This window comes from Sceloporus undulatus, chromosome 1 (genome assembly GCF_019175285.1).
Source record: "Sceloporus undulatus isolate JIND9_A2432 ecotype Alabama chromosome 1, SceUnd_v1.1, whole genome shotgun sequence".
Taxonomy (NCBI): domain Eukaryota; kingdom Metazoa; phylum Chordata; class Lepidosauria; order Squamata; family Phrynosomatidae; genus Sceloporus; species Sceloporus undulatus.
This window is the reverse complement of record NC_056522.1, coordinates 311,844,834-311,866,484: the sequence shown is the minus strand read 5'-3', so window position 1 is coordinate 311,866,484 and position 21,651 is coordinate 311,844,834. Positions and strand designations below refer to the sequence as shown.

At 41.9% G+C, this 21,651-nt stretch overlaps 2 protein-coding genes across 19 annotated transcripts in view; both read right to left on the bottom strand.

Annotated features, from left to right (window-relative positions):
- Nucleotides 1-19,084, bottom strand: part of PALS1 (protein associated with LIN7 1, MAGUK family member) — an 81,406-nt gene extending 62,322 nt beyond the window's left edge. Inside the window, 1 exon segment of the mRNA XM_042462743.1 lies at nt 18,425-19,084. The gene's annotated coding sequence lies outside the window, so the exon portion shown is untranslated.
- GPHN (gephyrin) overlaps nt 1-21,651 on the bottom strand; it is a 671,572-nt gene that overhangs the window by 119,256 nt on the left and 530,665 nt on the right. The gene's annotated exons all lie outside the window — the stretch shown is intronic.

The window sequence follows — 21,651 nt, the reverse complement described above, 5'->3', positions numbered from 1 at the left end:
ATAACAACATTTTGATTTCTGTAGCAGCCTCTACAGATATAAAGTATACTCACAAGTATTCCTGTCCTTGATAAAAAAAAAAACAAAAACCCACGGTCTCTAAATACCTATTGAAAAATGCCTTTGGCTGACATTATGGTGCCCAGTACTTCTCTCCAACAATAACCAAGAAAGCCCAAATCACTTTTTCCTGCAGGAAAGGTAGTCAGGCCTGGAGTCTGACCTGGAGTGGCAAAAGTGCTCCAGATGCCTTGACCATAACTGCCTTTTTACCTATGCTTAGAACTGTGAAGGGGATAATTAGGAAATTGCCAGAAACACCCTGCCAATACTGTAAATTCAAACTAGGGAAGAATGCTTGTTTTATCATGTTTGCTGTGGATTGTGCATCTGTGTAGCCCTCTTGTCATCATCACAGAGCATGTTAAAACTGTTAAACCATACAATAGATCAGCAGAGTTTTTGATAAATATTTAACGAAAATGCCATAGTCCTAAACACTTGTCTGGTCCATGGTTAAATTTTATATTTATAGTCCTGTTAAATACACATTTAGAAATACAGATGAATCCAAACAGCTTATTTGATGTTTCAAGGAAGATTTTCAGACAGTGACGGGATCATTCCCCCATCCTTATCCTGTCCTTAACCCGTCTGTGACTGCAGTGGAGCAAAGGGCTTTCAAATGGTTGTGCCAATCCCGCCATTAACCTGTCATTAAAGCGGCATTGCATTAACACGAACTTCAGTTAATACAAAATGCCAGCCAATGTCAGTTTAATGGCGGGATAATGATGGGATCTGCACCACTTCGTATGAAAGCCTTTCACGCAATCGCTGTCATTTGCACTTCCCGGATGGGATACGTGCAAATCCCATCTGAAAGTCCTTCCCAGACATGGGGCAACGGGGGTAGGACATATCTCATCTGATAATCCCCAGGGTGAATGCAACTCCATCAAAAGTAAGTGCCAATATTTCTTCATCATTTTTATAATTAACAGAACTTAATTGGATGAAATTTCAGTTGGTTAACCCTAAATCCATTGAAACTACACTAAACACTAGTTCAGAACTATTACAGTGGATCCTTGTTATACGCTGGGGTTTGGTTCCAAGATCCCCCGTGTATAACAAAATTCGTATATGCTCAAGTCCCATTAAGTATAATGACATAGCAAAATGGTGTCCCTAATAAAAAATGGAACATCAAGGTAAATTTATACTTTTTTGGAACATTTTCAAACCGTGTATGCTTAAATCTGTGTATAAAAAATCCGTGTATAAGAAGGGCCGACTGTACTACCTAACTCAGGATTATACTGTACTGAAAAAAATAGCTACAAAGCTTGATTCAGTCAGTAGTTTCCTGCAGATACTAAAGAGCACATGAGACAAGATAGGGCAATATAGAATCCTATGCACCAAAAGACAGGGGTACAACATTCATTGGTCTCAAAGCATCACCTTCTGGGAGAAGCCCCTGAGAAAACACAAAAACTCCAGCAAGCAGTGTGTGTGTGTGTGTGTGTGGTCTTCAAGTTGACTGTCAGTTTACAATGACTTCATAAATCTCATTGGGTATTCTTAGGCAAGGAATACTCACCTGCTTTGCCAATTCCTTCTAGCTTGAAATGTAGCCTACAACAGCGGATATTCATTGGTGGTCTCCCATCTTAGCACTAACCAGGCTGACTCTACTTAGCTTCCACGATCAGACAGGATCTGGTGCTTTTGGGATATTTAGGTTCACAGCATACCCTGTAGTATTCTAAATAGGACAGTTCAGAAAGAAACCATAGTTGCCAGTTGAAATTTTATGAGATGTATAATGGAATCAGTAGGTTTGCACTCACCACCTATTTATATCCTGGTGAAGGTGGCAGATGACAAAGGCAGCTTCAGATTAGAAAAGAGTTAATAAGGCATTTCAACCACAACCACCACCACAACCTGGAATTAGACAATCTCCTGGTGCTTTAAGTGCCAGCTTTAATCCTCATCCAGGTAGATGGGATATTTTAGCCCTCCAAAGTTATATTGTGTGGTAGAATCTGGAAGCAGACTTAGTAGTTATTTTATGACATTCTCACCTGAAGAGGTGTAAACAGTGTCTTTGAATTTCAGCCACTTGTCATGTATAGTTTTTAAAAAAAAAGAAACAAAAATGCCCAGGACAAAAAAATGTCCCAACAAATTTACTGCATTTATGTTGGTTACATTTGCTGAAAACAAGGAGGGCTGACAGCTATTCAGAACAAATGTTCCATTTTATGTGAACTTGTTTCTTCTGGCTCTGGCTGCCTGGATATTATGGAATACAGTCAGTCTTCATTATCAACTGATACTATATTCACAAGATTCAACCATCCATGACTTGAAAATATTATTTAAAAATTTCAAAAAGCAAACGTTGATTTTGCCATTGTATATAAGGGACACCATTTTATTATGCCACTGACCTGAACATTCACAGATTTGGGTATCCCTGGACCAAACCCCAGTGGATGCCAAGAGCCCATTGTTCTCTTGATGTTGCATCCATAAATAATCCTATACATATGGGGCATTTTCCCACCTTTCAATACATACTATGAAATTTGCATTGGGAGTGAGAAATACACTCATCCCTCCACATTTGCGGCTTTGACTTTTTCAGATTTGATTATTCAGATTTGATTAATATGTTCTTTCTAGGAATATCTAGGTCCCGCAGCATAACTCTATGCTCAACTTTAACCAAAAGTTGCACTAAAGGACCTAGGGATTCATGGAGCAAATACTCCACTAAGCATTTAGCTCTTCCTGCACAATTCTATGGTCAATGTTTGGCGATGCTGACCACAGAGTTGCACTGGAGGACCTAGAAATTCCTAGAGAGGTGTTCTCTCAGGCAAAAACATAGTGTTTTTGTTATCTGTGATGTTTCCACATTGACAGGGGTCCTGTGTGTCTAACCCCAGCGAAGCCACTAAAAACAAATAAAACAATAAAACAAAACACACACCCTGCTTGCATACAAATTATAAATGGACAACCTTGATACTGATAGATGTGGACTATGCAAAATGGATTCTGTCAGGTAGATTCAGACAAATGACTGGAAACCCATACTCAAGAGTGCATGCTCATCACTGGTCCAAAACACACTTAAGAAATAATCCAGTTTGAAACTGCTTTAACTGCCCCAGCTCAATGCAAGGGAATCCTGGGAACTGTAGTTTATATTGGCACCAGAGCTCTCTGTCAGAGGCGGCTAAATGTCTCACAAAACTACAGGTGCCAGAATTCCCTAGCATTGATCCAGGATAGTTAAAGTGGTCTCAAAATGGATATTCTACCTCTGGATTTCTACATTAGGCAGAGGATTATATTAGACAGCCTATATAGCTACAATTCTATCATCCTTAAAAGCCAATACTGGTACAATTCTAGGCTGCAGCATAGTTTATTTCTTATTAAAGGAAATAAAAGTATGTCTCACTTTTATTCTGCTTTGGTTAACCTTCATTTATGGTCCAACTCTAGGTACCACAAGTTAATGAGGATATTAATAAGCTGAAACATAGTGAGCAGAATCAAGATGATAAAGGGCCCAGACACCAATCCTGTAAGGACCAATTGAGAAAAGTGAGTTATGTTTAGCTTGGAGAAGAGAGGTATTATGACAGCCATCTTGAAATATCTGAAGATCTGTCACATATTCTAAAGTTCTGAAGATGCAACATGTTCTAGAGAGGCAAATCAGTGGTTTCAAATTATATATATATATATATAAAAGATTCTTATAGGATTTCCTCATGATAAGAACTTTTCAACAGTAGAACAGATTCTATAATAAAGTGGTAGACTCTCCCTCATTGGTGGTTTCTAAAAAGAGTCCAGACAGACATCTGTCAGAAGTGCTTTAGCTGCTGATTCCTGCATTGGTAGGAATGCAAGGTTCTTGCCTGCAAGGTTTTTTTCTTCCTTCCTCCCCTAAGGATTCCCATTGGGATCCTTACTATATGACAGGCCAGTTGTTTAAATCAAAAAGGTTATGCAACACCTTTTTGAGAAAGCACTTATCTCACTACTGTTTTTTAAAATAAAGAATTAGTTGGTGCTGAGCTTTTTATTTCAGTTGCTTAACCTTGATGCATTTAGGATGAGAAAACAATGGGAATGATTCCAAGAAAGCTGTTTAAATGTTCAGGTTGGACAAAGTAAAAATGTCAATATAAGAACATCTAGATGGAGTCCTAGTGATTAGTAGATCACATTCTATCCCAACAATGGTGTTTTATGTGAGAGTGGAGAAAAGCTGTTTTATCCACAAAGTGTTCTATGAACTATGAACTGACTATGAACTACAGTCAGACTGTAAAACTCCTTTAAGCAGTAATATAAGTTTCTCCCCAAAAAAGTAAATTTTCTGCAGCCATAAAATCTGATAACACATTTAAGTGAAATTTAGAAAACAACTAAAAACATGTTAATTTTAAATGATATACAAATAGAATATTTATTCTTTAACAGCCAAAGATAGATTTTTAAGAGAATCATATTATTCTACCTTTCTGTAACTTCAACTGCAGTTCTGTAACTTCAATTGGAAAAATGTTCTTAGTGATGTTTAAACACTATTCAAATGAATTCAAAGCTTTACGTCAGAAAACTTGCAAATATTGAAATAATACCCCAGCTGCACTGACATACTCTACATAGGTTCATATATGGTGTCAGACTTTTTTTTTTTTTTTTGGTATTCTAAGGCAGTGATTTCCAAACACTGGTCCTCCAGATGTTTTGGACTTCAGCTCCCAGAAGCCTCAGCCATCTTGGTCAACAGTCTGTGATTCTGGGAGGACAAGAGTTTAGAGATCACTGTTCTAAGGTATGGTCTCCAAATCACAATAGGCAGAGTTCCCTTCATATATCTCCCCTTCCCCTGCTGCCATCAAACACAGAAGCTGAAAAAAAAAGCTAAACTCTCCAATGCTACAGAGGACATCTCTCAAGACTGGGCCACACGCAGAAAAGAACAGATTGTGCCACAGGAACAGCTGCTATATAGTTACAGGCCCATTTCACACTGGAACCTGAAAGCACCACAGGAAGTGCCATTGCATTACAAACCTGTTGCAGAACATAGCAGGAAAAGGAGTTGGCTCATTTCTTTATTTGTTAAGCTTCGTAGAACTGACATGTCAAATGTATCTAATCCATTTAGTAGCTAAAATCTTAGATATCCACTTTTTGTGTCCCTCATCAGGTCCCTGTGTCCAGGCCCCTGTTAGTCTAAGCTTTTGTTAAATCTTCATACATTTAGGAACTCTTGTTTTATGAAATGCATTTCAATGTGTTTTGTGGTGAGAGATCAGAGATGTAACCAAACTCTGCATGAAATCTATCTTAACAGACAAGCACCTACATTGCTGATTAGAGTAGCAATTGCCTTCCAACTCAACCACAGTTTCTTGATGTCTTTTGGCACATTCCTCCATACTTCAGCTGCCCAAAAGCCTGGGCTTGTCAAGAATGTAATCAGCTGAAAACTGATGGAAGGTCTTCTTTCACAGGGCAGGAAGGCAGCAGTATGGGAGGTAGAAAGGTCTGCATGTTTTGTGGATGTGCAGCCTGTCATGAGACTATACCAGAGTCCAGTGAAGTTAAGCAGTCATGCACATCAACAAGTAATTATACTGATAAGCAGGCAAACAATGCATAGATAAGCTGCATAATGTTTTATTAGCCTGGTTACCCCATTGTCATAAGACTAACTGAACATACTTTGACCAGCTAGATTTATTTAAAATATTTGTATTTGAGTTTTAAAACTTGGGTAGCTGATTATATGCAATGAGCAATTAAAAGTCAAAATGACAAGAAACTGAGTGGTTGGCAAAATCAGTCAGGACAGCACCTTTTCTATCAGATACAAAAGTGATGCAAAGTAAATGGATTGCGCAGAGTGTAAAAGAGAGAAGCTGCAGACCTTCTTTGAGGAAACCATCCCAGCAAAGATCTTGCTCCTAGCTGCTGACAATTTTACCTAAAGCAGCACTCGGTCCATGTCACCTGTGCCCCTCACACTTTCTAGAAGGTACACACTGAAGTCTTTTCAAGATTTGAATGAGGTCTTCTGGTTGAAAAAGTTTCCCTAACCCTGACCTAATATAATGAGATTATATTAAACTTTTTTTTCTGAAGAAAATTAATTACACAGGGAAATTCATAGGGAGACAGTCTCTAAAGCAGTGGTCCCCAAACTTTTCCCAGCTATCACCCCCTTTCCACTTGGGCAACAATGCTATTTCTTGATATTAGGTCTATAGTTCTACTGTAAATTCAAAGCAACCAAACTCAGTCTTTTCTCCCTTTGCACTTAGTGACTTAAGCAGCAGCAACTGAGTAGCTAGCTAAGCAGTGACTGAAAAGCCTCTAATCCGAGCCGACCTTGCAGCAAACACCAACCTAGATGAGAGGCCTCTTGGTCGCTGCTCTACTGGATGCTTGGTCACTGCCCCCTTTCCACATGATCACCCTTGGAGCAGCAACTGAGCAGTGACCAAGAAGCCTCTCACCCATGCCAGCCCTCCAGCAAAGGCTAGTGTGGCCAAGAGTCCTCTTGGTTGCTGATCCCAGGATGACCAGATGTAAAGGAAGAAGCTTCTCCGTGGCAAAGTACTCTCAATCCTTCTTTGTCAGGACAGAGAGGGGCACAGCCGGTGCGTGTGTAGGGCAAGGGTGCCCAACTTGGAAGGAGGTAGGGCTGAAATTAAGATCGGCTAAGGATGTTTGGGCTGCCAACAGTTTTAGGTGAAATGTAAGACATTAAAAATGGGGGTGTGACCAAATAAAAGCTGGAAGCAAAATGCAAATCCCTACTTCTTAGCCATGCTCAAAATAGAGGACATTGTGGAATACCTCCTCCTGGACAAGAAGGCTAAGATGGGGGACATGTCTGGGAAAAGGAGGGAAAGTCTAGTCACCCTGTCAGGGAGCAAGGCTCCCAAGGCTCCCTCCCTCTCTTTCTCTGCTCCCTCCCTCACTCTCCTTGCTTCTTTCTTTCCTTCCTTCCTCCTTTCTTCCTTTCCCCGCTTCCTTCATCCCTCCCTCCATTCTTTTTCTCTCTTTTCTTCCTTCTTCCCTCCCTCCCTTCTTTCTTTCCTTTTCCCTTCCTTCCAGAGGACGAGGAGGATGGGGGAAAGACACAAGGACGCCCACCCACCGCGTTGTCCTCCTCCTCTGCCTAGTCGTTCACCTTTGAGCAGCCTGGGGTTTTTGCCAGGCGGACAGCCTTACTGCTTGAAGGTGAATGACTCGGAAGAGAAGGAGGAAGACAACGCGGTGGGCAGGCATCCTTGTCTCTTTCCCCCATCCTCTTTTGTCTCTTTCCCCCATTGCTGGGCAGGCAGCCTTGTGAGGAGGAGGAGGAGGAGGAGGGGGAGGATGGGAGAAAGACAGGAGGAAACTCAACCACCACATTGTCCTCCTCCTCCTCTGCCAAGTCATTTGCTTTTGAGCAGCCTTGGGGTTTTGCCAGGCGGGCAGCCTTGCCACTCAAAAGCAAAACCCTAGGCTACTCAAAAACAAACGACTCAGCAGAGGAGGAGGAGGACAACACAGTAGTCGGGCGTCCACCTCTCTTTCTCCCATCCTCCCCCTCACTCACCAGAGGAAGGTCATAAGGCTCTCTTGTGATCTTTAGCTCTCTTGCTGTTTGCTCTCTAGCTCTCTCTCTGCCCTCCTGGCTGTCTCTACTGCTTGCCTGCAAGAAGCCCCTCCCTCTGGGCCTGCCTGGCCAATGGGGTGAGAGGAGCTGTAAGCCTGCCTCCAGCAAAAGCTCCCCTGGGAAGCGGAGGCAAGCTCTGGGGGAAGAGTCCATTGCTCCCATCCTCCAAAGCCCCGTGCGATCAGGCGAGGACTCTGGGAGCCAGGACATCCCCCTCTTCCTGACAGTGGGGCCCTGGGCCTCCAGAAATCCTTTGGCGGGCTGCATTCCCCCCCGCCACATCTTGTACAGCCCTGGTGTAGGGGCTTTAGCACAAGCCACATGCTCTGAAATGAAGAGTTGCAAGGATAGGAAAGGGGGAAATGTTAACTAAAAGAGCAGCTCTAAGGCGAAGGACTCTTTCCAAGAACTAACCCTAGATAATCTTCCCTCTCCTTCTCCAGACATGTCTTCCCCACTCAGCTTCAAGTGTTCTCCCCCACACATACACAAACATTGTTTCTTCTGTTACTTCTTCTCTCAGGTTCACTGATGAAAGAAAACAGGAGCAGCAGAGCAGCTCCAACCTGTCAGCCAAGTCCCAGAAAAGCTCACAAAGCTTCAGCAGTGTCCCAAATTTGAAAGCTCCTTTTTGCCGCCACTTCTTCCCCTTCCACATGCTCTAACTCAGGGGTAGGCAACCTGCAGCCCGCGGGCCAGATGCGGCCTGGCAAGGCCTTGGGACTGGCCCCAGCCTGGTCCTGCCGCTGATTGCCACCGGGGCCTTTGGGGGGGCAATTGTCTATAGAAGCCTCAGAAACATGCATTTATATTAACATTTTTAAAAAACTCAGCAATTTTTTTCGCGTGTCCTCCATTTTTTTTTTAAAAAAGTGTCGTCCATTTGAAAATTTTGTCCTACATTTGTCCTGGTTTATTTATATATTTATTTTTTTAAACAATTATTTAATTATTTATTTTTTTGGCTTCGGCCCCCCAGTTGTCTGAGGGACAGCAACCCGGCCCCCGGCTCAAAAAGGTTGCCTACCCCTGCTCTAACTCCTTGCTCCAACCAACCAGTCTGTTGCCAAATGGTGCCATTCCAAGCCATTAAAGTGATGTCCTGCACGCAAACCTTGCAAGAGTTTCCCAGCTACCCCTGCCACCACCAATGAAATATGTGACTAAGGGAGTGCGCTCATGTGGGCGGGTGAAGCACAAGAATGCCACCACATAAAATGATAGACAAGGCTGTGTTGTGGTTTTAAGGGACCCTGAAAAGACTTTCTTGCAACCCTCATTCCTACCATGGTCCTAAAGCCTTCTGGTTCCCCTTGCCTTTCTTACACACCAATACTTTGACTGCCACCCCTTTTTCTCTCACCACCCCCTGCTGCCTAAATTTCTCCTCACTGCCCGCCAAGGAAGGCGTGTCGCCCACTTTGGGATTCACTGCTCCAAAGTATACATTAATTCCAGTTCATGAAGGAGTTTTAAGCTACACCATGGGAATGCTGGAGGATTTCATTAAACTGTATTTTTAAGAAAGCCAACTCAAACTGTACTCAGCAGACTAATGTTTGGATCAGAGCATACACACCATTTTGCCATTCTTCAAATCCAGTAATACATTTCTCAGCTCAAAAATATTACATATATAAAAATACATATCTTAATTGAGAGCTGGCATGATGTGGTGGTTTAAGTGTTCAACTAGGACACTGAGAGACCAGGGTTTGAATCTCACTCAGCCATAGAAACCCACTAGGTGACCTTGGGCAAGTCACACTCTCTTAGCCTCAAATGAAGACAAGGGCAAACATCCTCTAAACCAATTATACCATGAAAACCCCATGATGGGTTCACCTCAGGGTCACCATAAATCAGAAATGACTCGAGCAGAACAACATATTTTAATTAACATGTGCACAAACATCCTATGTTGCAGAAGATACATTCAAAATTAATGTACATTTTTGTGACTGGAAACTGCAAGTTTTATCTGCACAACACCACTTTGGTTTAAAGCTGAAAACAAGCAGGGAACTTTTTTTGGTAAACTGATCCCCCCCCTCCTTTTCTGCTCAGACCTTTGGTCAGCTGCTGGAAAGAACTTCAGCCGATAAGTAAACAGAAGAAGGGGGAAATTGCCACATATTTATGTGAATAGAATGGCAAGAAAAAGTTGGTGAACTCTATGATAATTACAGAAATTTCATAGTTTTACCATGACAGCCTTTGTGGATCAAAACCAGTCCATATTCTAAGTACTGAACATAGTTTATTTTAACCATACCCGTAAAAAATAAAACAGAGTATAAATTAGGAAAACACAGAGTATGTAAAAGTTGTTGTTAAGCACATAAGTAATTGAATTATTGATTGCGTAAGTTCAATGCATGTGAAATTAAAATCAGTTAGTTAAGTAAGTACTTAGGTCTGCAAAAGGGACTATGGGAAGCTTCACTCTATAACGCATCAGAAACTTTGCAAGTTTGATCTTCACCATACAGTTATGTGGAAACATGTCATGCCAAAATCAAAAGACATCTCCAGGGACCTCAGAAAAGCAGTCTAAAAATGTTACAAAACTATTTCTAAGTTTTGGACCACTACCAATCCATTATCAGATAGACAAAGCTACAAGCAAAGCAGGTTTAAGCGCACAGCCATTGTACTCAGGAGTAGTAATCCTCTCAAAAATTTCTCTAAAACCAAACTGGCATATCATTCAGGATGTCAAAAAGAATGCAAGCTAATCTCATGTGAGCATTCATAATTCTATGATCATGAAAAGAGTGAACAAGAATGGTATTCAATGGAGAATAGCTAGGAGGAAACTACTGTTCTCTAAAAAGAAGACTGTTGCCAGTCTGAAGTGAAGCACTGTCTTGCTTTGGACAGAGCAATACCAAAGTATACTCTTCTTATTGCCCCACCCCAGGTCCACTGAGATGTACTCTCACATGATTCTCTTTCCTTCCCATTACCAATCAGTGCAATCAGTTTTCAGTACTGAGCAGCAGTACTCAGCTCATTGGCTGACACTGTCATTTGCAACACATCCTTCCTTCTTCCAACCTGGATGGATCAAAGAAGGGGATGCTTGTGATGCAGCAGATCACATGGTGTTTAGCACTGAGAGCTAGCTACTGGATCCTTTTTCAGGTGCACCATAATCCACTGTCCTTTTTGCATTGCATTTGAGATGTGTTTGCCTTTGAATTTCAGCATTACTTCAAATGCAAACCAATACCTCTGGAGACAAGTTATTGTACAAAATGTTTGCTGGTACCAAGGCCGGACAAAATTTGATGACCACAGGTTTGTTTGTTTGTTTTGGGGGGGGGGGGTGTTGGTTGGTTGTTATTCTATGATGCTGCATTGTTTCCAGCGATCCATCCTTTAGTAGATCAGAGTGTTCAAAGAATGTACTCTGGGATATTAGAAGACGTTCTACAGCCTGTGAGTTGCAGAAAGCAGAGGAGGGGGAGGTCCATTGTGTGGGTGGAAATCCATTAGTTTGATGTTAGATGGAACATGTACAATAGGAACATATTTTTATTTAGTGGCTGGTAACACTTTTTTGTGGGGAATACAGCGAAATCCTTTTCCAGTGCCAATACAAAAGATTACAAACTACAGTGGACCCCTGTTATACGCTGGGGTTTGGTTCCAAGATCCCCCATGTGTAACAAAATCCGTGTATGCTCAAGTCCCATTAACAATAATGACATAGGAAAATGATGTCCCTTATAAAAATGGAAAATCAAGATTGGATATTTGAAATTTATACTTTTTTTGGAACATTTTCAAATCATGTATGCTTGAATCCGTGTATAAAAAAACCCATGTATAAGAAGGGCCGACTGTATAACCATTTCCACTGCAGCAATTGTTGGTGAGGATGTACATGGGAGGAAATCTGTAGTACCCAATTACATCTTATACATTAAATGAGCAATCACAATGAGCAAATTACCTTAGTATACCTGTTCATAATAAGAATCTTTTTTGTGAGACATTTCTATAAATGTGTGACGACTTCTCCAGTAATGAACCTGACAGAGGTCAAATGGCTTTGTTGACAAATACATTGCCCTATGCTTTTACATTAGCACCGTTTTTGATTTTATCAAAGGAATGCAAGCTCCAGCACAGTGCAGCCTCCAATGTAAATGCACAGAAGGATGCATTATAGAAAATGAAAAGATAGCTATGAAACCCATAAATAAAATTACAAAATCTGTGTTGATATGATACTCCTCTATGATCAAATATCCTTCTTTGAACAAGGTATTAGAGCATGTGTTGGCCTCCCAGATCCAGGGTTACTGGATCACACAGATTATCTAGATCCATTTCAGCCTGGCTATGGAACAGAGACAGCTTGGGTGGATGACCTTCCCAGGGAACTATCCATTAAGAAGCCACGCCCTCCCTCCAGTCCATCTCCCTTGGTCCAGGCCTCAGAGGTAGAGAAGAACTGCTGGACCTGATCCCCTTCCCCACCACTACTCCCTTCTCCTTTTGTGTCGTGTCTTTTTAGACTGTAAACCTGAGGGCAGGGAACCATCTAATTAAAAAGATTGTATGTACAACACTGTGTAAACTTACAGTGCTTTATAAATAAAGGATAATAATAATAATAATAATAACAATAATAACAACAACAACAACAACAACAACAACAACTAGACAGTGAGAGTGTGTTCCTGCTGGACCTCTTAGTGGCTTTCAGTGCCATCAACCACAGTATTCTTCTGGGATGGGACTTGGGGGCACTGTTTTACAGTGGCTCCACTCCTTCTTAGAGGGCCAGATCCAGAAGGTAGTGCTGGGAGATGCCTGTTTGACGTCCTGGCTAGTAGCCTGTAGTATCCCTCAGGGCTCGGTTCTATCCCCAATGCTGTTTGATATCTATATGAAATTGCTGGGAGAGGTCATCCAGAGTTTTGGGGTTCAGTGTCATCAGTATGTTGATGACACCCAACTCTCTCTCTCTTTTCCATCTGATTCCAAGGAAGGGTGAAAAAACTGAAACTTAATCCAGATAAGACAGAGGTGCTCCTGGTCAGTCACAGGGGTAGATCAAGGAATTGGGATTTAGCCTGTATTGGATGGGGTTACATGCCCCGGAAATCTTAGGCTTGCAGCTTCTGTGTGTTCTTGGATTCAGATCTGAGCCTGGAAGCCAAGGTTTTAGCTATGGCCATTTGCACAATTAAAATTGGTGTGCCAGTTCTGTGCTCCTTGAGAAGTCGGATCCCGCTACAGTGACACATACCTTGACAACATCCTGTTCAGACTACTGTAATGAGCTCTATGGGGGTTGCCTTTGGAAACTATTCAGAAAACTCAGCAGGGCCAAAATGCTGTGTCCAGGCTGTTGACTGGAGCTGTCTACAGGGATCATGCGACTCCTATGCTGGAACAGCAGCTACCAGTTTGGTTCTGGGCAGAATTCAAGGTGCCGGTTTCAACTTTTAAAGACCTAAACAGCTTGGTTCCAGACTGTCTGAAGGACCGTATCTCCCTATACAAGCCAGCCTGAGTGTTAAGAACGGCAGGGAAGGAAACTCTCTCTTTCTCACCACCTTCACAGGTATGGCTGGTGAGGACTCAGGAAAAAGCCTTCTCCGTGGCTACTTCCAGACTATGGGACTCTCTTTCATGGCAGGTCAGGCCCTTCCCTTCCCTGCTCTCTTTTTGCTGGCAGCTGAAGATATTTTTACTTAGGCAGGCTTTTGGCATGTGAATTTTATGTAATGTGGTGGGCTGTTTTAATTTTTTTAAATCTTTTAAATAGTTTTAACTATGTTGTGTTTTAAACTTATATTTTAATATTAGTATTATTTAATCATTTCTTAACTTTTAGTAATTAACATTTTATTTTTATCCTTTTAAATTATTGTAAGCTGCCTTGAATCTCATTTTGGGGAAAAAGCAGGATATAAATTCAACGAATAAACAATTAAATAAATAATAAAACTGTGTTAACTAATAGGTCACAAAAACATGCAAGCTTTTATAGTCTACAGACCTCTTCAGAAAGCAAGATTACAAAATGCTGGCAGAGGATCAGAGTATTTTCTGTCTGTCACATGAGCACATTGAATCAGATTAGAAAGGGAACCCAATGGTCATCATATCCAATCCGGTACAAGTGCAGAAATCCATGGGTAAAGCATGCATGAAAGGGTGTTAATTCATAAAAGTTTCATTCTGTTTCTGAATATATCTGCTCAAAATGTATCCTGAAATATTTCCCCACAAGACTGTATGTGTGTGTGAGTGCCTTCAAGTTGCCTTTCGATTTATGGCAACCCCATTAATTTCACAGCATTTTCTTAGGAGGGGTACTGAGAGGTGGTTTTGCCAGTTTCTTCTCCTGGAATATAGCCTACAGCATCTTGGTATTCCCATAGGAATACTAACCCTGCTTAACTTCCAAGCTCAGACAGAATCTGGTGATTTTATTATATTTAGGTTCCACAAGATGCATATTTCTAAATGTATTCTCTCTCAAACTACATATTTCTGAGCAAGTTTCATCCTAAAATTAAATGTGACTTGGAAAAGCACAAAATGAAAACAAAACTATGTTTTGATTGACACACTAGTCTAATAAGTGTACATCATGTCAGTTCATATTGGAATTGACAGATCCAAATGCTAGTCTAAATTCCATTAATTCAGCTCAACTCAAATGTAAATTCCATTAATTCAGTGGGTCTATTCCTGAGAATAATATTCTGATATAGGCCAAAGAATTAATTACTCAAGTATCCATAGTAATAACATGGAACATTTTTTTCCATTCCATTTTGAGTATTTATACCCCGCTCTTGTGCCACAAAAGGTCTCAGAGAGGCTTACAAATTGTTAAACAGACAGTTCTCTGTCAGCTCTGGTGGTGCAGTGGTTAAATGCCTGTACTGCAGCCACTCCCTTAAAACCATGAGGTTGCAAGTTCAAGACCAGCAAAAGGGCTCAAGCTTGACTCAGGCTTGCATCCTTCCGAGTTCACTAAAATGAGTACCCAGATTGTTGGGGGGCAATTAGCTTACAGTTGTAAACCTCTTAGACACTGTTAGTTCAGTACGAAGTGGTATATAAATGAAGCTGTTTGTTTGTTTGTTTCTCTATACTCAGGCTTACAATCTAAAAGACATGACATAAAATGATAAGGGAATGGCAGTGGGGAAGGGGATCAGGTACAGCAGATATTACTGGTTTTACTCTCCCTCTGATGTCAGGGCGGTGGCAGCTGGAATGGAGGGAGGGCCCTTCATCTGTCTCTAGGCTAAGCAAGGTGGAGCTGTGCCTGCCTCCTCCATGAATCAGATATAAACAAAAGCACATACTGTATACACTCATGCATAAGTCTAGAAATTCTAGTCAAAAAGTTGACCCAAAAAACCTATGTTGACTTATCCATGGGTCAATGTGAGTACTGTACTTTGATGCTTATTAAAATGGGAATCATCCCCTTGTTAAAGGCAAGAATTTAATCTGTCTTGAAAGGATTGACACCCCCCCCCCCCCCCCTTCTTTCATCCATCCAGCCTTTAGTGTGTACAAAAAGTTATTCCTGCTGGAATTTTGTTAGTTCTTTGGCATTGTTTTCCTTAGCTTCATCCTTTAGATCCTTTGCTACATGCCCCTAACTTTTACCCTAGACTTATACACAGGTCATATCAAAATCCTTCTTTTTAGCCCCAAAACCTGCTCTTGATGTATACATGAGGTTGACTTATAGTGAAGTATATACCATAATAAAGCCTACTTTTAGGTTTCACTTGGAGAGTTTTCAGCAGGCATTTAGCTGTTCTACTGAAATCAATGGGGAAAGTGCTGGATACTATCCTTCCTGTTCAAATGGATTTAGCAAGCAAGACAAAAGACATTTCCAAACCATCTGTTTTTTACTCCAAAGTTTTATCCAGATAAGTAACTTAAGAATTAGCCATACAGAACAATCCCAACTCTGAAATTCAAACGTCTTCAGACAAATTTCTTATTATTCTTAAAATGACTTATCACTTTGCCTAAAATCATTACATCAGATCTATATACTGTAACTACTAAACATGATATTCTGTGGTAAGACTACAGGTTCAAGATGATGTTTACAGTTCTTCTGTACTTCTTCATATACCTAAGGCTTATTCTTCCTTTCAACATACTTCTGAACCATGCAATTTTACAATCAAAGTTATTTGAATCTAATAATGATGATGATGATGATGCCAGGGTTTGTTTTTTTTTGGTATCTCATACTATGGAATGATAACTGAAAATAAGAAGCGAACATTATGTGTGAAAATCCAAACTTTCCCCCCTGAAGCATAAAAAGGAAGAAAGAAGAGGCAGAGGGGAAAAAAAGGAATGTAGCAGCACCTTTAAGACGAAATGGGGTTTTTTTTAGCATGAGCTTTTGTGGATATAAACCTAGTTCTCCTCTTGTATTTGAGCTCACTTTGGATGGGTAGAACTAAATTGCAAAACGGGTTTTAACATATTACTTTCATCTTAATATTTTATATATACTGCAGCCCATTAGCCCTTTGTGCTAGAAATTAAAAGACATAAAACAAGAATTGAGCTCCAGATTGACATCTGGCTAGTCGATGTCCTTCTAAACCTTAAATGACTGGATTGAACAGGTTGTTTCAGTGGTCAAGGCGTATCCTTAATACTACTAGCTCAAGAATGACTTATCGACCACCCAGCAGGAGAAAAAAGCCTATGAGATCAGCTCTTAGCTCATTAACTCCAAAAGTCTGCCTTAATACTACTGTTGCTGCTGCTATCCAAGAACCAAATTTAGAATTCATCTTCCTGCCCCAACAAAGACAAAAGACTTCTCTTACTTCAAGTGGGAAAGATTAATAACCATTATCTCCCAGTTACTTTCTCCCAAAGCTGATTTTGAAAGCAGGTCCCTGAGTAGGAACAACTGCTGAACTTAAATAAGCAAAAGAACTAAATATGTAAACATTAGCATCTTACACAGCTTAGTGAAGTCTGAAAATAATTCAGAAACACAAAAGCAAACCAGCTGTATTGCATTTTCATATGGTTTAATATTTACCAACTGTCTTTTCAAATGCCACTACTCAAACTGGTTAAAGATTAAAACCATAATATATACAGCAGACCAATAAAATGATCCCTCTAAAACAGCAAAAACCTTTAACACAATCCATCCAAAGTTAGGTTTAAGTATGTGCCTAAGCCTTTATCACTGAAATAGATGGGAATAACTGTACATAGACTTTAGCTAGACAGTGTGCCATAAAATACGTATGTCTGCTCAGAACTAAACCTCATTTATTTCAATGAGACTGTGTAAAATTGCTGGCTAAATGACATTACCTGACAAGGGTTGTATGTGTTAGTGGCAATGTAACTATTCTGTTCAGAGCAATCCTTACATAAAATGTGCTCCTACAGGTATATTTCCAGGTAAATTAATTGTATTAAACTCAGTGGGTTTTCAGAAATATATACATCAACTGACAATGAGAAACTTTCATTGAAATACTGTATAAGGAGCATAACAAAAGTCCAGTATTTGCCTACGCTTCTAATCCTTCCATACAAGTCAATGCTGCTTCCAAGTCACCTGTTAACAGTAAGATACTTTAAAAATCTGCCAACTGCTACAAACTCTTGCTGAATGAGTAAACCTAATCCTAAACCTTTTAATGGTCACACTTATCCAAAGGATTTTTAATAAAGAAAATGGATACTACTTTTGCCTGCAGTTCAAACCACAGAAGTACAACAAAATAATGTACTGTGGTAACTTACCAATCAGTTCCCAAGGGAACAAATGGATGGGCATAACCTTGATGCGACTCAGTCATAAGACAGAGTCTCTAAATATCATTGTAAAACTCCATTCAACTTGAAAGTTACCTCTCTTATAATCCTAATCAGCATTTTCTTTTCTCTTCCCAAGAAGACCAGATGAAGACAAGGGCTTCTGCGTAAAAGGCAGAAAGGTATGCGCCATGTGCACCAAAGAAGTAATGCAGCTCGACCCGACTTACCTGCCATGGCTCAATGCTATGGGATTCTGGGATGTGTAGTTCTGATGCCACAACAAACTACAGGGTTCCACAGCAGTTAAACTGATGTCAAACTGCATTATTTGTCCAGTGCAGACGCAGCCAGTGTGACTTTGAATAAACTGGCACACAAGCGGTGGAAAGAACAGTTTATAAACCAAAAGGAGCAAAAGTACAACAAATAACCAAACAAATGGGTGTGGTGCTGTGCATCAAGACTTGTGTGTGAAAGACAGGTTCACGGGGACCAAGATTTCCCCTCGACACTTCTTTATGACGTTCCCAATAAAGCCACAGCCCAGGGCTCCCAAATGCCATCGCAGCTTTAACCCACGGGAGCCTCAGCACCATGAAAGCACCGGATCTCACCTGATCTTGGATGCTAAGCAGGGTCAGCCCTGGTTAGTACTTGGATGGGAGACCGACTATGAATATTTCAGAGGAAGGGACTCTGTGCGTCTGAAGGCTATGGAATTCTGGGAGTTGGAGTTTGTTGTGGGGCCCGGAGCGTCCACAACAAACTCCAACTCCCAGAATTCCATAGCCTTCAGACGCACAAAGAGTTAAACCCGTACCAAACCGGTTTATTTCTCCAGTCTGGACGCAGCCCCCCAACTCTCTCTCCCTCCTCTCGCCTTGTTCATGGTACCTGTTGAGCGGCGATCCGGGCCTCAACGCCGCCTTCCAAGGCACTACAACACGGACCAGGCCCCAGGAGACACCGGCGCTTCGTTGGAGTCCTCCCGCTCCACGGAGAGCGACAACGACCTCTTCTTCTGCCAGCTCCCAGCAACTACATCGCCTTTTTTTTCCTTCCCCCCTCGCCGCGCGCATGCGCAGGCAATATTTCCCCCACTCTTTCACTCACTCCCAAGCTCCGCCTCCTCAAGGATAAAGGGGCGTGGTTTAGAACGTGCACCGCCCCTCCCAGCAACCCAATCAGTTTTTCTCCTTTCCCTCACAGCGCGCGTGCGCATCCTCTGTTTTCCTCACTCCTTCGCTCCCTTCAAGCCCCGCCTCTCAAGGAGAAGAAGGAGTGTCTGAAAACGTGTGCCCTCCTCCCTTCCCTCCGCCAACTCCCAGCAACCAAACCACAGGGTTTTTCTCCTCAGCCTTCTCCTTCTTCACCTGCGCGTGCGCATACTGCCCAGCCCCCCAGTCCTTCGTTCCCCTCAAGGCGGTCTCAAGGAGAAGGCGTGGCTGAGAAAGTGTGCCTGCCCCGCCTCCTCCTCCGCCAGCAACCAATCACAGGGTTTTTCTCCTCAGTCTCTTCTTCCGCCTTCACCTGCGCGTGCGCATACTGTTCCCCACTCCGAGTCCTTCACTCCCCTCAAGCCCCGCCTCTCAAGCCGAAGGAGGCGTGGCTGAGAACGTGCACCGCCTTTTCTTCCGCCGCCACCCCCGTGTCAGCTCCTAGCAACTAAATCAGTTTTTTTCCTCCTTCTCTTCCATCTGCGCGTGCGTGGTTCCCCCTCTAGCCCCGCCTTCTCAAGGATAAGAAGGCGTGGCTGAGAACGAGTGCCTGCCCCGCTTCCTCCACCAGCTTCCAGTAACTGGATCGTCCTGTCTTTCTATTTTCTCCCTTTGCGCATGCGCGTACCCAATTTCCTCCCCACTTCTCTCTCCCTCCGCCCCCGCAATCCTCAAGCCCCGCCTCTGAAGGAGAAGGAGGCGTGGCTGGGGGCCGTGCTGGCGCAGCAGCAGCAGTTGAGTTCCCCGTTGACGTCACGAGCGCCGAGCGCGAGCTGCTTCTCCCCCGGCCCCTCCCCCTCCCCCTCATGAGGTTCCCCCAAAGCGAGCGGGAATCGCCTCAGAGGACATGCCCTACGTTTCCAACCAGAGCAAAAAGCATTACATAAAATGGCCATGAGCCATAATAGTGACCCTGTGGCATTGTGTATTTTGATGTTAATGGATTTGCAGAGCAGTGTATAAATCTAAACATTAAAAAAATAAACAAAATCTCAGATCAAATTATCCTGAGTCTGATCTAAGAAATCCTCCTCTCTTCCCTTCGTTTCTCAGAAAATACATACTTGCCAGGCATAAAATAAACCGTGTCCTTAGATTCTGAATGGCAATGTCACCATTTCCCCTTGTACAAGATAATGGGACAGTTGGGTACATTGTGTCTCTGACTGAAAAGCTGGCCCTGTTTCTTACTTTTAGAGATGCCACTGAATCTATACAAACTGGAATGCTGTTGAGCATCCTCATAACATTACATTGTGCTTAAATTATGCAACTGTAAAGACTAAAAAAGAATATGAAATAAGAAAATGTCACTATATGGAACGTGAATGCATGCAGTTACTGCTGGCAGGGGTCCAGATCCCTGTACATCCACAGCAGCAGGGCCCCTTGAGTTCTGCCCAGTGCCAGTCCCTGGGCTCTTCAAGAAGACCTCCCTAGCCTTTGAGGGGTTTCCAGAGCTGCAGCATTTCCACAGCAGGTGCGAGGAGTGAAGTCAGATTCATGGAAGTGTAGTGTTCAAAGAAACCACAAAGCCCATCCAGTCCAGTCCTCTGCTGTGGAGGAAGATAACCAAAGTAGTCCTGACAGATGGCCATCCAAGCGCTTTGTAAAAACCTCCCAAGGAGACTCCCATCCATCCTGAGGCAGCTTTAGACACCAGGAGGTTTTTCCTGATGTTTAGGTGGAACCTCTTTCCTTGTACTTTGAATCCACTGCTTCATGTCCCAGTCTCTGGAGCAGAAGAAAACAAGCTTGCTCCATTTCCAAAATGACATCTTTCCAAATCCCATATATACTTGGCTATAAGGCAAGTTTAGGGCAGTTTTGGAACCCAATTTATGGATTTTGATATGACCTGTGGATAAGTCGAGAGTACTGTGTAACTTAGGGGCACGTAACAAAGGATCTAATGGATCAAGTAAAGGAAAACAATGCCAACGAACTTACACAATCCCGGCAGGCATAACTGTTTGCTCACACTAAAGGCTGGATGGATGAGAGAGCAGAGGGAAGGCAGTGCTTCCAAGGCAGATTACACTCTTGCCTTTCACTGGGGGATGGATCATTTTTAATAAGCATTAAAGTACAGTACTTACATTGACCTGTGGATAAGAGTATTCAGGTTTTTTCAGTCAATTTTTTGACTAAAATTTATAGACTTATACATGAGTATATACAGTATTTCAGTTTGTCTGATTTCATATTCTTTTTTTAGTCTTTACACTTGCATAATTTCAGCATAATAATGTAATGTTATGAGGATGCTCAAAAGCATTCCAATTTGTATAACAAAGGTGGTTATAGAAGACTTTTTAGAGTATCATTTACAGCAGTAGATTCTTATATACTCATATGTTTTTGTTAATAAGGAAATAAAAGACAGATTGTTCAGTGTCTTCCTTTGCTCTATATTCCAGCGTCTGTATTTCAGATGCTACTATGAGAATGATTTTGGTTTTCCCCACAAAAACTGAGACTTGCCTCAAGTATATATCGCTGTTAAGAAATCTGTCCACTTTTGGTTTGGCTGAAGACACACAGTTGGATCGAACCTCCAAACAACTTTCATGTTGCTTTGCACTGTTGCTAAGAAATTAGACTGTTACATGACGGCAGTTTTAGGTTAATGTGCGATCTCTAATCCATAGCATTTGTCAGGTTTCCTAAGATCCCGGTATAACAAAAGGGAGGATAAAAATCCACACACCTTTCATTTGTCTTTAACTAGTTTTAAATAAAAGTAATTTAGACAGTAGTTGTATTGATACTGGTACGTTTGTGTTACTGCAACTGAAGTCTAGAGTGAAGTGTACTATTTTCCATGCTAATCAATCCTCTGGGCTCAGAGCAGATCTCCCTTGATGAAGGCACTCTTTCTGTTTGTGGAAGGAGTTGTAATTC